Here is a 12,950-nt window from a genome sequence, read left to right on the forward strand (position 1 = left end):
CGGCAAGTCCCGGGGACGAACAAGCCCATGGAAGTAGGGGCTCAGCGGGAGCAGCCAGTTGGCCTATCCGGCCACATGTCACTGTCCCCCGGCCAGACTTGGCGGCAAGTCCCGGGGAGGAACAAGCCCATGGAAGTAGGAGCTCCGACTTCCAAAGTGATGACGTCAGCGGGAGCAGCCGCTCGGCCGTATCCGGCGGCATGTCACTGTTCCCCGGCCAGACTTGGCGGCAAGTCCCGGGGACGAACAAGCCCATGGAAGTAGGGGCTCAGCGGGAGCAGCCAGTTGGCCTATCCGGCCACATGTCACTGTCCCCCGGCCAGACTTGGCGGCAAGTCCCGGGGAGGAACAAGCCCATGGAAGTAGGAGCTCCTACTTCCAAAGCGATGACGTCAGCGGGAGCAGCCGCTCGGCCGTATCCGGCGGCATGTCACTGTTCCCCGGCCAGACTTGGCGGCAAGTCCCGGGGGACGAACAAGCCCATGGAAGTAGGGGCTCAGCGGGAGCAGCCAGTTGGCCTATCCGGCCACATGTCACTGTCCCCCGGCCAGACTTGGCGGCAAGTCCCGGGGAGGAACAAGCCCATGGAAGTAGGAGCTCCTACTTCCAAAGCGATGACGTCAGCGGGAGAAGCCGCTCGGCCTATCCGGCCACATGTCACCGTCCCCCGGCCACACTTGGCTATAGGTCCCGGGGAGGAATAATGCCCATGGAAGTAGGAGCTCCTACTTCCAAAGGGGCAAGTCAGCGGGAGCAGCCACTTGGCCTATTCGGCCAAGTTTCACTGTTCCCCGGCCACACTTGGCTGTAGGTCCCGGAGAGGAATAATGCCCATGGAAGTAAGAGCTCCTACCTCCAAAGGGGCAAGTCAGCGGGAGAAGCCACTTGGCCTATCCGGCCACATGTCACTGTCCCCCGGCCAAGCTTGGCTGTAGGTCCCGGGGAGGAATAATGCCCATGGAAGTAGGAGCTCCTACTTCCAAAGGGGCAAGTCAGCGGAAGAAGCCACTAGTTCTATCCGGCCAAGAGTCACTGTTCCCCGGCCTTACTTGGCAGTAGGTCCCGGGGAGGAATAATGCCCATGGAAGTAGGAGCTCCTACTTCCAAAGGGGCAAGTCAGCGGGAGAAGCCACTTGGCCTATCCGGCCAAGAGTCACTGTTCCCCGGCCACTCTTGGCAGTAGGTCCCGGGGAGGAATAATGCCCATGGAAGTAGGAGCTCCTACTTCCAAAGGGGCAAGTCAGCGGGAGAAGCCACTAGTTCTATCCGGCCAAGAGTCACTGTTCCCCGGCTACACTTGGCAGTAGGTCCCGGGGAGGAATAATGCCCATGGAAGTAGGAGCTACTACCTCCAAAGGGTGAAGACACTTGGCTCTAAGTCCCCGAGAGGTATACTGCCCATGGGAGTAAGAGCTCCTACTTCCAAAGGGGCAAGTCAGCGGGAGAAGCCACTTGGCCTACCCGGCCAAGAGTCACTGTTCCCCGGCCACACTTGGCAGTAGGTCCCGGGGAGGAATAATGCCCATGGAAGTAGGAGCTCCTACTTCCAAAGGGGCAAGTCAGCGGGAGAAGCCACTTGGCCTACCCGGCCAAGAGTCACTGTTCCCCGGCCACACTTGGCAGTAGGTCCCGGGGAGGAATAATGCCCATGGAAGTAGGAGCTCCTACTTCCAAAGGGGCAAGTCAGCGGGAGAAGCCACTTGGCCTATCCGGCCACATGTCACTGTCCCCCGGCCACACTTGGCTGTAGGTCCCGGGGTGGAATAATGCCCATGGAAGTAGGAGCTCCTACTTCCAAAGGGGCAAGTCAGCGGGAGCAGCCACTTGGCCTATCCGGCCAAGTGTCACTGTTCCCCGGCCACACTTGGCTGTAGGTCCCGGAGAGGAATAATGCCCATGGAAGTAAGAGCTCCTACCTCCAAAGGGTGAAGACACTTGGCTCTAAGTCCCCGAGAGGTATACTGCCCATGGAAGTGAGAGCTCCTACTTCCAAAGGGGCAAGTCAGCGGGAGAAGCCACTTGGCCTATCCGGCCAAGAGTCACTGTTCCCCGGCCACACTTGGCAGTAGGTCCCGGGGAGGAATAATGCCCATGGAAGTAAGAGCTCCTACTTCCATAGGGGCAAGTCAGCGGGAGAAGCCACTTGGCCTATCCGGCCAAGAGTCACTGTTCCCCGGCCACACTTGGCAGTAGGTCCCGGGGAGGAATAATGCCCATGGAAGTAGGAGCTCCTACTTCCAAAGGGGCAAGTCAGCGGGAGAAGCCACTTGGCCTATCCGGCCACATGTCACTGTCCCCCGGCCACTCTTGGCTGTAGGTCCCGGGGAGGAATAATGCCCATGGAAGTAGGAGCTCCTACTTCCAAAGGGGCAAGTCAGCGGGAGAAGCCACTTGGACTATCCGGCCAAGAGTCACTGTTCCCCGGCCACACTTGGCAGTATGTCCCGGGGAGGAATAATGCCCATGGAAGTGGGAGCTCCTACTTCCAAAGGGGCAAGTCGGCGGGAGAAGCCACTTGGCCTATCCGGCCAAGAGTCACTGTTCCCCGGCCACACTTGGCAGTAGGTCCCGGGGAGGAATAATGCCCATGGAAGTAAGAGCTCCTACTTCCAAAGGGGCAAGTCAGCGGGAGAAGCCACTTGGCCTATCCGGCCAAGAGTCACTGTTCCCCGGCCACACTTGGCAGTAGGTCCCGGGGAGGAATAATGCCCATGGAAGTAAGAGCTCCTACTTCAATAGGGGCAAGTCAGCGGGAGAAGCCACTTGGCCTATCCGGCCAAGAGTCACTGTTCCCCGGCCACACTTGGCAGTAGGTCCCGGGGAGGAATAATGCCCATGGAAGTAGGAGCTCCTACCTCCAAAGGGTGAAGACACTTGGCTCTAAGTCCCCGAGAGGTATAATGCCCATGGAAGTAAGAGCTCCTACTTCCAAAGGGGCAAGTCAGCGGGAGAAGCCACTTGGCCTATCCGGCCAAGAGTCACTGTTCCCCGGCCACACTTGGCTGTAGGTCCCGGGGAGGAATAATGCCCATGGAAGTAGGAGCTCCTACTTCCAAAGGGGCAAGTCAGCGGGAGAAGAGCCACTTGGCCTATCCGGCCAAGAGTCACTGTTCCCCGGCCACACTTGGCAGTAGGTCCCGGGGAGGAATAATGCCCATGGAAGTAGGAGCTACTACCTCCAAAGGGTGAAGACACTTGGCTCTAAGTCCCCGAGAGGTATACTGCCCATGGGAGTAAGAGCTCCTACTTCCAAAGGGGCAAGTCAGCGGGAGAAGCCACTTGGCCTATCCGGCCAAGAGTCACTGTTCCCCGGCCACACTTGGCAGTAGGTCCCGGAGAGGAATAATGCCCATGGAAGTAGGAGCTCCTACTTCCAAAGGGGCAAGTCAGCGGGAGAAGCCACTTGGCCTACCCGGCCAAGAGTCACTGTTCCCCGGCCACACTTGGCAGTAGGTCCCGGGGAGGAATAATGCCCATGGAAGTAGGAGCTCCTACTTCCAAAGGGGCAAGTCAGCGGGAGAAGCCACTTGGCCTATCCGGCCACATGTCACTGTCCCCCGTCCACACTTGGCTGTAGGTCCCGGGGTGGAATAATGCCCATGGAAGTAGGAGCTCCTACTTCAAAAGGGGCAAGTCAGCGGGAGCAGCCACTTGGCCTACCCGGCCAAGTGTCACTGTTCCCCGGCCACACTTGGCTGTAAGTCCCGGAGAGGAATAATGCCCATGGAAGTAAGAGCTCCTACCTCCAAAGGGCGAAGACACTTGGCTCTAAGTCCCCGAGAGGTATACTGCCCATGGAAGTGAGAGCTCCTACTTCCAAAGGGGCAAGTCAGCGGGAGAAGCCACTTGGCCTATCCGGCCAAGAGTCACTGTTCCCCGGCCACTCTTGGCTGTAGGTCCCGGGGAGGAATAATGCCCATGGAAGTAGGAGCTACTACCTTCAAAGGGGCAAGTCAGCGGGAGAAGCCACTTGGCTTATCCGGCCAAGAGTCACTGTTCCCCGGCCACAATTTGCAGTATGTCCCGGGGAGGAATAATGCCCATGGAAGTAGGAGCTACTACCTCCAAAGGGTGAAGACACTTGGCTCTAAGTCCCCGAGTGGTATACTGCCCATGGAAGTAAGAGCTCCTACTTCCATAGGGGCAAGTCAGCGGGAGAAGCCACTTGGCCTATCCGGCCAAGAGTCACTGTTCCCCGGCCACACTTGGCAGTAGGTCCCGGGGAGGAATAATGCCCATGGAAGTAGGAGCTCCTACTTCCAAAGGGGCAAGTCAGCGGGAGAAGCCACTTGGCCTATCCGGCCAAGAGTCACTGTTCCCCGGCCACTCTTGGCTGTAGGTCCCGGGGAGGAATAATGCCCATGGAAGTAGGAGCTACTACCTCCAAAGGGGCAAGTCAGCGGGAGAAGCCACTTGGCCTATCCGGCAAAGAGTCACTGTTCCCCGGCCACACTTGGCAGTATGTCCCGGGGAGGAATAATGCCCATGGAAGTAGGAGCTACTACCTCCAAAGGGGCAAGTCAGCGGGAGAAGCCACTTGGCCTATCCGGCAAAGAGTCACTGTTCCCCGGCCACACTTGGCTGTAGGTCGAGGGGAGGAATAATGCCCATGGAAGTAGGAGCTCCTACTTCCAAAGGGGCAAGTCAGCGGGAGAAGCCACTTGGCCTATCCGGCAAAGAGTCACTGTTCCCCGGCCACACTTGGCTGTAGGTCCCGGGGAGGAATAATGCCCATGGAAGTAGGAGCTCCTACTTCCAAAGGGGCAAGTCAGCGGGAGAAGCCACTTGGCCTATCCGGCCAAGAGTCACTGTTCCCCGGCCACACTTGGCAGGAGGTCCCGGGGAGGAATAATGCCCATGGAAGTAGGAGCTCCTACTTCCAAAGGGTCAAGTCAGCGGGAGAAGCCACTTCGCCTACCCGGCCAAGTGTCACTGTCCCCCGGCCACACTTGGCAGTAGGTCCCGGGGAGGAATAATGCCCATGGAAGTAGGAGCTCCTACTTCCAAAGGGGCAAGTCAGCGGGAGAAGCCACTTCGCCTACCCGGCCGAGTGTCACTGTCCCCCGGCCAGACTTGGCGGCAAGTCCCCGGGAGGAATAATGCCCATGGAAGTAGGAGCTCCTACTTCCAAAGGGGCAAGTCAGCGGGAGAAGCCACTTGGCCTATCCGGCCACATGTCACTGTCCCCCGGCCAGACTTGGCGGCAAGTCCCGGGGAGGAATAATGCCCATGGAAGTAGGAGCTCCTACTTCCAAAGGGTCAAGTCAGCGGGAGAAGCCACCTCGCCTACCCGGCCAAGTGTCACTGTCCCCCGGCCACTCTTGGCTGTAGGTCCCGGGGAGGAATAATGCCCATGGAAGTAGGAGCTCCTACTTCCAAAGGGGCAAGTCAGCGGGAGAAGCCACTTGGCCTATCCGGCCACATGTCACTGTCCCCCGGCCACACTTGGCAGTAGGTCCCGGGGAGGAATAATGCCCATGGAAGTAGGAGCTCCTACTTCCAAAGGGGCAAGTCAGCGGGAGAAGCCACTTGGCCTATCCGGCCAAGAGTCACTGTTCCCCGGCCACACTTGGCAGTAGGTCCCGGGGAGGAATAATGCCCATGGAAGTAGGAGCTACTACCTCCAAAGGGGCAAGTCAGCGGGAGAAGCCACTTGGCCTATCCGGCCAAGAGTCACTGTTCCCCGGCCACACTTGGCAGTAGGTCCCGGGGAGGAATAATGCCCATGGAAGTGGGAGCTCCTACTTCCAAAGGGGCAAGTCAGCGGGAGAAGCCACTTGGCCTATCCGGCCAAGAGTCACTGTTCCCCGGCCACACTTGGCAGTAGGTCCCGGGGAGGAATAATGCCCATGGAAGTAAGAGCTCCTACTTCCATAGGGGCAAGTCAGCGGGAGAAGCCACTTGGCCTATCCGGCCAAGAGTCACTGTTCCCCGGCCACACTTGGCAGTATGTCCCGGGGAGGAATAATGCACATGGAAGTAGGAGCTACTACCTCCAAAGGGTGAAGACACTTGGCTCTAAGTCCCCGAGAGGTATACTGCCCATGGAAGTAAGAGCTCCTACTTCCAAAGGGGCAAGTCAGCGGGAGAAGCCACTTGGCCTATCCGGCCAAGAGTCACTGTTCCCCGGCCACACTTGGCTGTAGGTCCCGGGGAGGAATAATGCCCATGGAAGTAGGAGCTCCTACTTCCAAAGGGGCAAGTCAGCGGGAGAAGCCACTTGGCCTATCCGGCAAAGAGTCACTGTTCCCCGGCCACACTTGGCTGTAGGTCCCGGGGAGGAATAATGCCCATGGAAGTAGGAGCTCCTACTTCCAAAAGGGCCAGTCAGCGGGAGAAGCCACTTGGCCTATCCGGCCAAGAGTCACTGTTCCCCGGCCACACTTGGCAGTAGGTCCCGGGGAGGAATAATGCCCATGGAAGTAGGAGCTCCTACTTCCAAAGGGGCAAGTCAGCGGGAGAAGCCACTTCGCCTACCCGGCCGAGTGTCACTGTCCCCCGGCCAGACTTGGCGGCAAGTCCCGGGGAGGAATAATGCCCATGGAAGTAGGAGCTCCTACTTCCAAAGGGGCAAGTCAGCGGGAGAAGCCACTTGGCCTATACGGCCACATGTCACTGTCCCCCGGCCACACTTGGCAGTAGGTCCCGGGGAGGAATAATGCCCATGGAAGTAGGAGCTCCTACTTCCAAAGGGGCAAGTCAGCGGGAGAAGCCACTTCGCCTACCCGGCCAAGTGTCACTGTCCCCCGGCCAGACTTGGCGGCAAGTCCCGGGGAGGAATAATGCCCATGGAAGTAGGAGCTCACTTGGCTCTAAGTCTTCGAGAGGTATAATGCCCATGGAAGTAAGAGCTCCAACTTCCAAAGGGGCAAGTCAGCGGGAGAAGCCACTTCGCCTACCCGGCCAAGTGTCACTGTCCCCCGGCCAGACTTGGCGGCAAGTCCCGGGGAGGAATAATGCCCATGGAAGTAGGAGCTCCTACTTCCAAAGGGGCAAGTCAGCGGGAGAAGCCACTTGGCCTATCCGGCCACATGTCACTGTCCCCCGGCCACACTTGGCAGTAGGTCCCGGGGAGGAATAATGCCCATGGAAGTAGGAGCTCCTACTTCCAAAGGGGCAAGTCAGCGGGAGAAGCCACTTCGCCTACCCGGCCAAGTGTCACTGTCCCCCGGCCAGACTTGGCGGCAAGTCCCGGGGAGGAATAATGCCCATGGAAGTAGGAGCTCCTACTTCCAAAGGGGCAAGTCAGCGGGAGAAGCCACTTGGCCTACCCGGCCAAGTGTCACTGTCCCCCGGCCACTCTTGGCTGTAGGTCCCGGGGAGGAATAATGCCCATGGAAGTAGGAGCTCCTACTTCCAAAGGGGCAAGTCAGCGGGAGAAGCCACTTGGCCTATCCGGCCACATGTCGCTGTCCCCCGGCCAGACTTGGCGGCAAGTCCCGGGGAGGAATAATGCCCATGGAAGTAGGAGCTCCTACTTCCAAAGGGGCAAGTCAGCGGGAGAAGCCACTTCGCCTACCCGGCCAAGTGTCACTGTCCCCCGGCCACTCTTGGCTGTAGGTCCCGGGGAGGAATAATGCCCATGGAAGTAGGAGCTCCTACTTCCAAAGGGGCAAGTCAGCGGGAGAAGCCACTTGGCCTATCCGGCCACATGTCACTGTCCCCCGGCCAGACTTGGCGGCAAGTCCCGGGGAGGAATAATGCCCATGGAAGTAGGAGCTCCTACTTCCAAAGGGGCAAGTCAGCGGGAGAAGCCACTTCGCCTACCCGGCCAATTGTCACTGTCCCCCGGCCAGACTTGGCGGCAAGTCCCGGGGAGGAATAATGCCCATGGAAGTAGGAGCTCACTTGGCTCTAAGTCTTCGAGAGGTATAATGCCCATGGAAGTAAGAGCTCCTACTTCCAAAGGGGCAAGTCAGCGGGAGAAGCCACTTCGCCTACCCGGCCAAGTGTCACTGTCCCCCGGCCAGACTTGGCGGCAAGTCCCGGGGAGGAATAATGCCCATGGAAGTAGGAGCTCCTACTTCCAAAGGGGCAAGTAAGCGGGAGAAGCCACTTCGCCTACCCGGCCAAGTGTCACTGTCCCCCGGCCAGACTTGGCGGCAAGTCCCGGGGAGGAATAATGCCCATGGAAGTAGGAGCTCCTACTTCCAAAGGGGCAAGTCAGCGGGAGAAGCCACTTCGCCTACCCGGCCAAGTGTCACTGTCCCCCGGCCAGACTTGGCGGCAAGTCCCGGGGAGGAATAATGCCCATGGAAGTAGGAGCTCCTACTTCCAAAGGGGCAAGTCAGCGGGAGAAGCCACTTCGCCTACCCGGCCAAGTGTCACTGTCCCCCGGCCAGACTTGGCGGCAAGTCCCGGGGAGGAATAATGCCCATGGAAGTAGGAGCTCCTACTTCCAAAGGGGCAAGTCAGCGGGAGAAGCCACTTCGCCTACCCGGCCAAGTGTCACTGTCCCCCGGCCAGACTTGGCGGCAAGTCCCGGGGAGGAATAATGCCCATGGAAGTAGGAGCTCACTTGGCTCTAAGTCTTCGAGAGGTATAATGCCCATGGAAGTAAGAGCTCCTACTTCCAAAGGGGCAAGTCAGCGGGAGAAGCCACTTCGCCTACCCGGCCAAGTGTCACTGTCCCCCGGCCAGACTTGGCGGCAAGTCCCGGGGAGGAATAATGCCCATGGAAGTAGGAGCTCCTACTTCCAAAGGGGCAAGTCAGCGGGAGAAGCCACTTCGCCTACCCGGCCAAGTGTCACTGTCCCCCGGCCAGACTTGGCGGCAAGTCCCGGGGAGGAATAATGCCCATGGAAGTAGGAGCTCCTACTTCCAAAGGGGCAAGTCAGCGGGAGAAGCCACTTGGCCTACCCGGCCAAGTGTCACTGTCCCCCGGCCAGACTTGGCGGCAAGTCCCGGGGAGGAATAATGCCCATGGAAGTAGGAGCTCACTTGGCTCTACGTCTTCGAGAGGTATAATGCCCATGGAAGTAAGAGCTCCTACTTCCAAAGGGGCAAGTCAGCGGGAGAAGCCACTTCGCCTACCCGGCCAAGTGTCACTGTCCCCCGGCCAGACTTGGCGGCAAGTCCCGGGGAGGAATAATGCCCATGGAAGTAGGAGCTCACTTGGCTCTAAGTCTTCGAGAGGTATAATGCCCATGGAAGTAAGAGCTCCTACTTCCAAAGGGGCAAGTCAGCGGGAGAAGCCACTTCGCCTACCCGGCCAAGTGTCACTGTCCCCCGGCCAGACTTGGCGGCAAGTCCCGGGGAGGAATAATGCCCATGGAAGTAGGAGCTCCTACTTCCAAAGGGGCAAGTCAGCGGGAGAAGCCACTTCGCCTACCCGGCCAAGTGTCACTGTCCCCCGGCCAGACTTGGCGGCAAGTCCCGGGGAGGAATAATGCCCATGGAAGTAGGAGCTCCTACTTCCAAAGGGGCAAGTCAGCGGGAGAAGCCACTTCGCCTACCCGGCCAAGTGTCACTGTCCCCCGGCCAGACTTGGCGGCAAGTCCCGGGGAGGAATAATGCCCCATGGAGCTCGGGCAGACTAGAAGTAACCTCGTCTGCCCGCTGGAGGGCGCCCTTCCCGGAGCGGAGGGGACCCCCTTGGCCACCAAGTGCAAGCCGAGTTTGGAGCTCGAAACCCGGCCACGCTTGGTCGTAGGTCCCGGTGAGGAACATGGCCATGGAAGTCGGAGCTCAAACCTCCAAACTGACCTCAGCCGGAGCACTTGCTGAGGCTGCCCGGGCATGGGTTACTGTTCCCCGGGCACACTTGGTCGTAGGTCCAAGTGTGGAACGTGTCCATGGAAGTTGAAGTGAAGAGAACCGCGAAAGGGAGTTTTTGCGCGAAGCCGCGGCCGAGGAGGGCTCACCGATCCCGGCGTGATTTCTGCCAGGCCCGGTACCCAAACCGAACTCCGCATGGTGGCTGGATCCGCGACCCTGGAACCCTGGGCCGGGAGCCTAGGGGCGAGAGGGGCCCCATGGAGCTCGGGCAGACTAGAAGTACCCTCGTCTGCCCGCTGGAGGGCGCCCTTCCCGGAGCGGAGGGGACCCCCCAAGCGACCAAGTGCAAGCCGAGTTTGGAGCTCGAAACCCGGCCACACTTGGTAGTATGTCCCGGTGAGGAACATGCCCATGGAAGTAAGAGCTCAGCGGGAGCAGCCACTCAGGCTACACGGGAATGTGTCACTGTCCCCCGGCCAAGACTTGGCGGCAAGTCCCGGGGAGGAATAGTTCCCATGGAAGTAGCTCAGCGGGAGCAGCCACTCAGGCTACCCGGGAATGTGTCACTGTCCCCCGGCCAAGACTTGGCGGCAAGTCCCGGGGAGGAATAGTTCCCATGGAAGTAGCTCAGCGGGAGCAGCCACTCAGGCTACCCGGGAATGTGTCACTGTCCCCCGGCCAGACTTGGCGGCAGGTCCCGGGGAGGAATAGTGCTCATGGAAGTAGCTCAGCGGGAGCAGCTGCTGAGGCTACCCGGGAATGTGTCACTGTCCCTCGGCCACACTTGGTCGTTGATTCCTGATGAGGAACATGCCCATGGAACTAAAGAGTTCAGCGGGAGCAGCCGCTCAGGCTACCCGGGAATGTGTCACTGTCCCCCGGCCAGACTTGGCGGCAGGTCCCGGGGAGGAATAGTGCCCATGGAAGTCGGAGCTCCAACCTCCAAGTTGACCTCAGCGGGAGCAGCCGCTGAGGCTACCCGGGCCTGGGTGACTGTTCCCCGGCCACACTTGGTCGGAGGTCCCGGTGTGGAACATGCCCATGGAAGTTGAAGGGAAGAGAACCGCGAAAGGGAGTTTGGAGGCTGAGCCGCGGCCGAGGAGGTCTCACCGATCCCGGCGTGATTCCAGCCAGGCCCGGTACCCTATACCGAACTCGACAGGGTGGCTGTATCCGGGACCCTGGAACCCTGGGCGGGGAGCCTAGGGGCGAGAGGGGCCCCATGGAGCTCGGGCAGACTAGAAGTACCCTCGTCTGCCCGCTGGAGGGCGCCCTTCCCGGAGCGGAGGGGACCCCCCAAGCGACCAAGTGCAAGCCGAGTTTGGAGCTCGAAACCCGGCCACACTTGGTAGTATGTCCCGGTGAGGAACATGCCCATGGAAGTAAGAGCTCAGCGGGAGCAGCCACTCAGGCTACCCGGGAATGTGTCACTGTCCCCCGGCCAGACTTGGCGGCAGGTCCCGGGGAGGAATAGTGCCCATGGAAGTAGCCCAGCGGGAGCAGCCGCTCAGGCTACCCGGGAATGTGTCACTGTCCCCCGGCCAGACTTGGCGGCAGGTCCCGGGGAGGAATAGTGCTCATGGAAGTAGCTCAGCGGGAGCAGCTGCTGAGGCTACCCGGGAATGTGTCACTGTCCCTGGGCCACACTTGGTCGTTGGTTCCTGATGAGGAACATGCCCATGGAAGTAAGAGTTCAGCGGGAGAAGCCGCTCAAGCTACCCGGGAATGTGTCACTGTCCCCCGGCCAGACTTGGCGGCAGGTCCCGGGGAGGAATAGTGCCCATGGAAGTCGGAGCTCCAACCTCCAAGTTGACCTCAGCGGGAGCAGCCGCTGAGGCTACCCGGGCATGGGTGACTGTTCCCCGGCCACACTTGGTCGGAGGTCCCGGTGTGGAACATGCCCATGGAAGTTGAAGGGAAGAGAACCGCGAAAGGGAGTTTGGAGGCTGAGCCGCGGCCGAGGAGGTCTCACCGATCCCGGCGTGATTCCAGCCAGGCCCGGTACCCTATACCGAACTCGGCAGGGTGGCTGTATCCGGGACCCTGGAACCCTGGGCGGGGAGCCTAGGGGCGAGAGGGGCCCCATGGAGCTCGGGCAGACTAGAAGTACCCTCGTCTGCCCGCTGGAGGGCGCCCTTCCCGGAGCGGAGGGGACCCCCAAGCGACCAAGTGCAAGCCGAGTTTGGAGCTCGAAACCCGGCCACACTTGGTAGTATGTCCCGGTGAGGAACATGCCCATGGAAGTAAGAGCTCAGCGGGAGCAGCCACTCAGGCTACCCGGCAATGTGTCACTGTCCCCCGGCCAAGACTTGGCGGCAAGTCCCGGGGAGGAATAGTGCCCATGGAAGTAGCTCAGCGGGAGCAGCCGCTCAGGCTACCCGGGAATGTGTCACTGTCCCCCGGCCAGACTTGGCGGCAGGTCCCGGGGAGGAATAGTGCTCATGGAAGTAGCTCAGCGGGAGCAGCCACTCAGGCTAACCGGGAATGTGTCACTGTCCCTGGGCCACACTTGGTCGTTGGTTCCTGATGAGGAACATGCCCATGGAAGTAAGAGTTCAGCGGGAGCAGCCGCTCAGGGCTACCCGGGAATGTGTCACTGTCCCCCGGCCAGACTTGGCGGCAGGTCCCGGGGAGGAATAGTGCCCATGGAAGTCGGAGCTCCAACCTCCAAGTTGACCTCAGCGGGAGCAGCCGCTGAGGCTACCCGGGCATGGGTGACTGTTCCCCGGCCACACTTGGTCGGAGGTCCCGGTGTGGAACATGCCCATGGAAGTTGAAGGGAAGAGAACCGCGAAAGGGAGTTTGGAGGCTGAGCCGCGGCCGAGGAGGTCTCACCGATCCCGGCGTGATTCCAGCCAGGCCCGGTACCCTATACCGAACTCGGCAGGGTGGCTGTATCCGGGACCCTGGAACCCTGGGCGGGGAGCCTAGGGGCGAGAGGGGCCCCATGGAGCTCGGGCAGACTAGAAGTACCCTCGTCTGCCCGCTGGAGGGCGCCCTTCCCGGAGCGGAGGGGACCCCCAAGCGACCAAGTGCAAGCCGAGTTTGGAGCTCGAAACCCGGCCACACTTGGTAGTATGTCCCGGTGAGGAACATGCCCATGGAAGTAAGAGCTCAGCGGGAGCAGCCACTCAGGCTACCCGGCAATGTGTCACTGTCCCCCGGCCAAGACTTGGCGGCAAGTCCCGGGGAGGAATAGTGCCCATGGAAGTAGCTCAGCGGGAGCAGCCGCT

The sequence above is a fragment of the Engystomops pustulosus genome, unplaced genomic scaffold (assembly GCF_040894005.1).
Source record: "Engystomops pustulosus unplaced genomic scaffold, aEngPut4.maternal MAT_SCAFFOLD_373, whole genome shotgun sequence".
Lineage (NCBI taxonomy): Eukaryota > Metazoa > Chordata > Amphibia > Anura > Leptodactylidae > Engystomops > Engystomops pustulosus.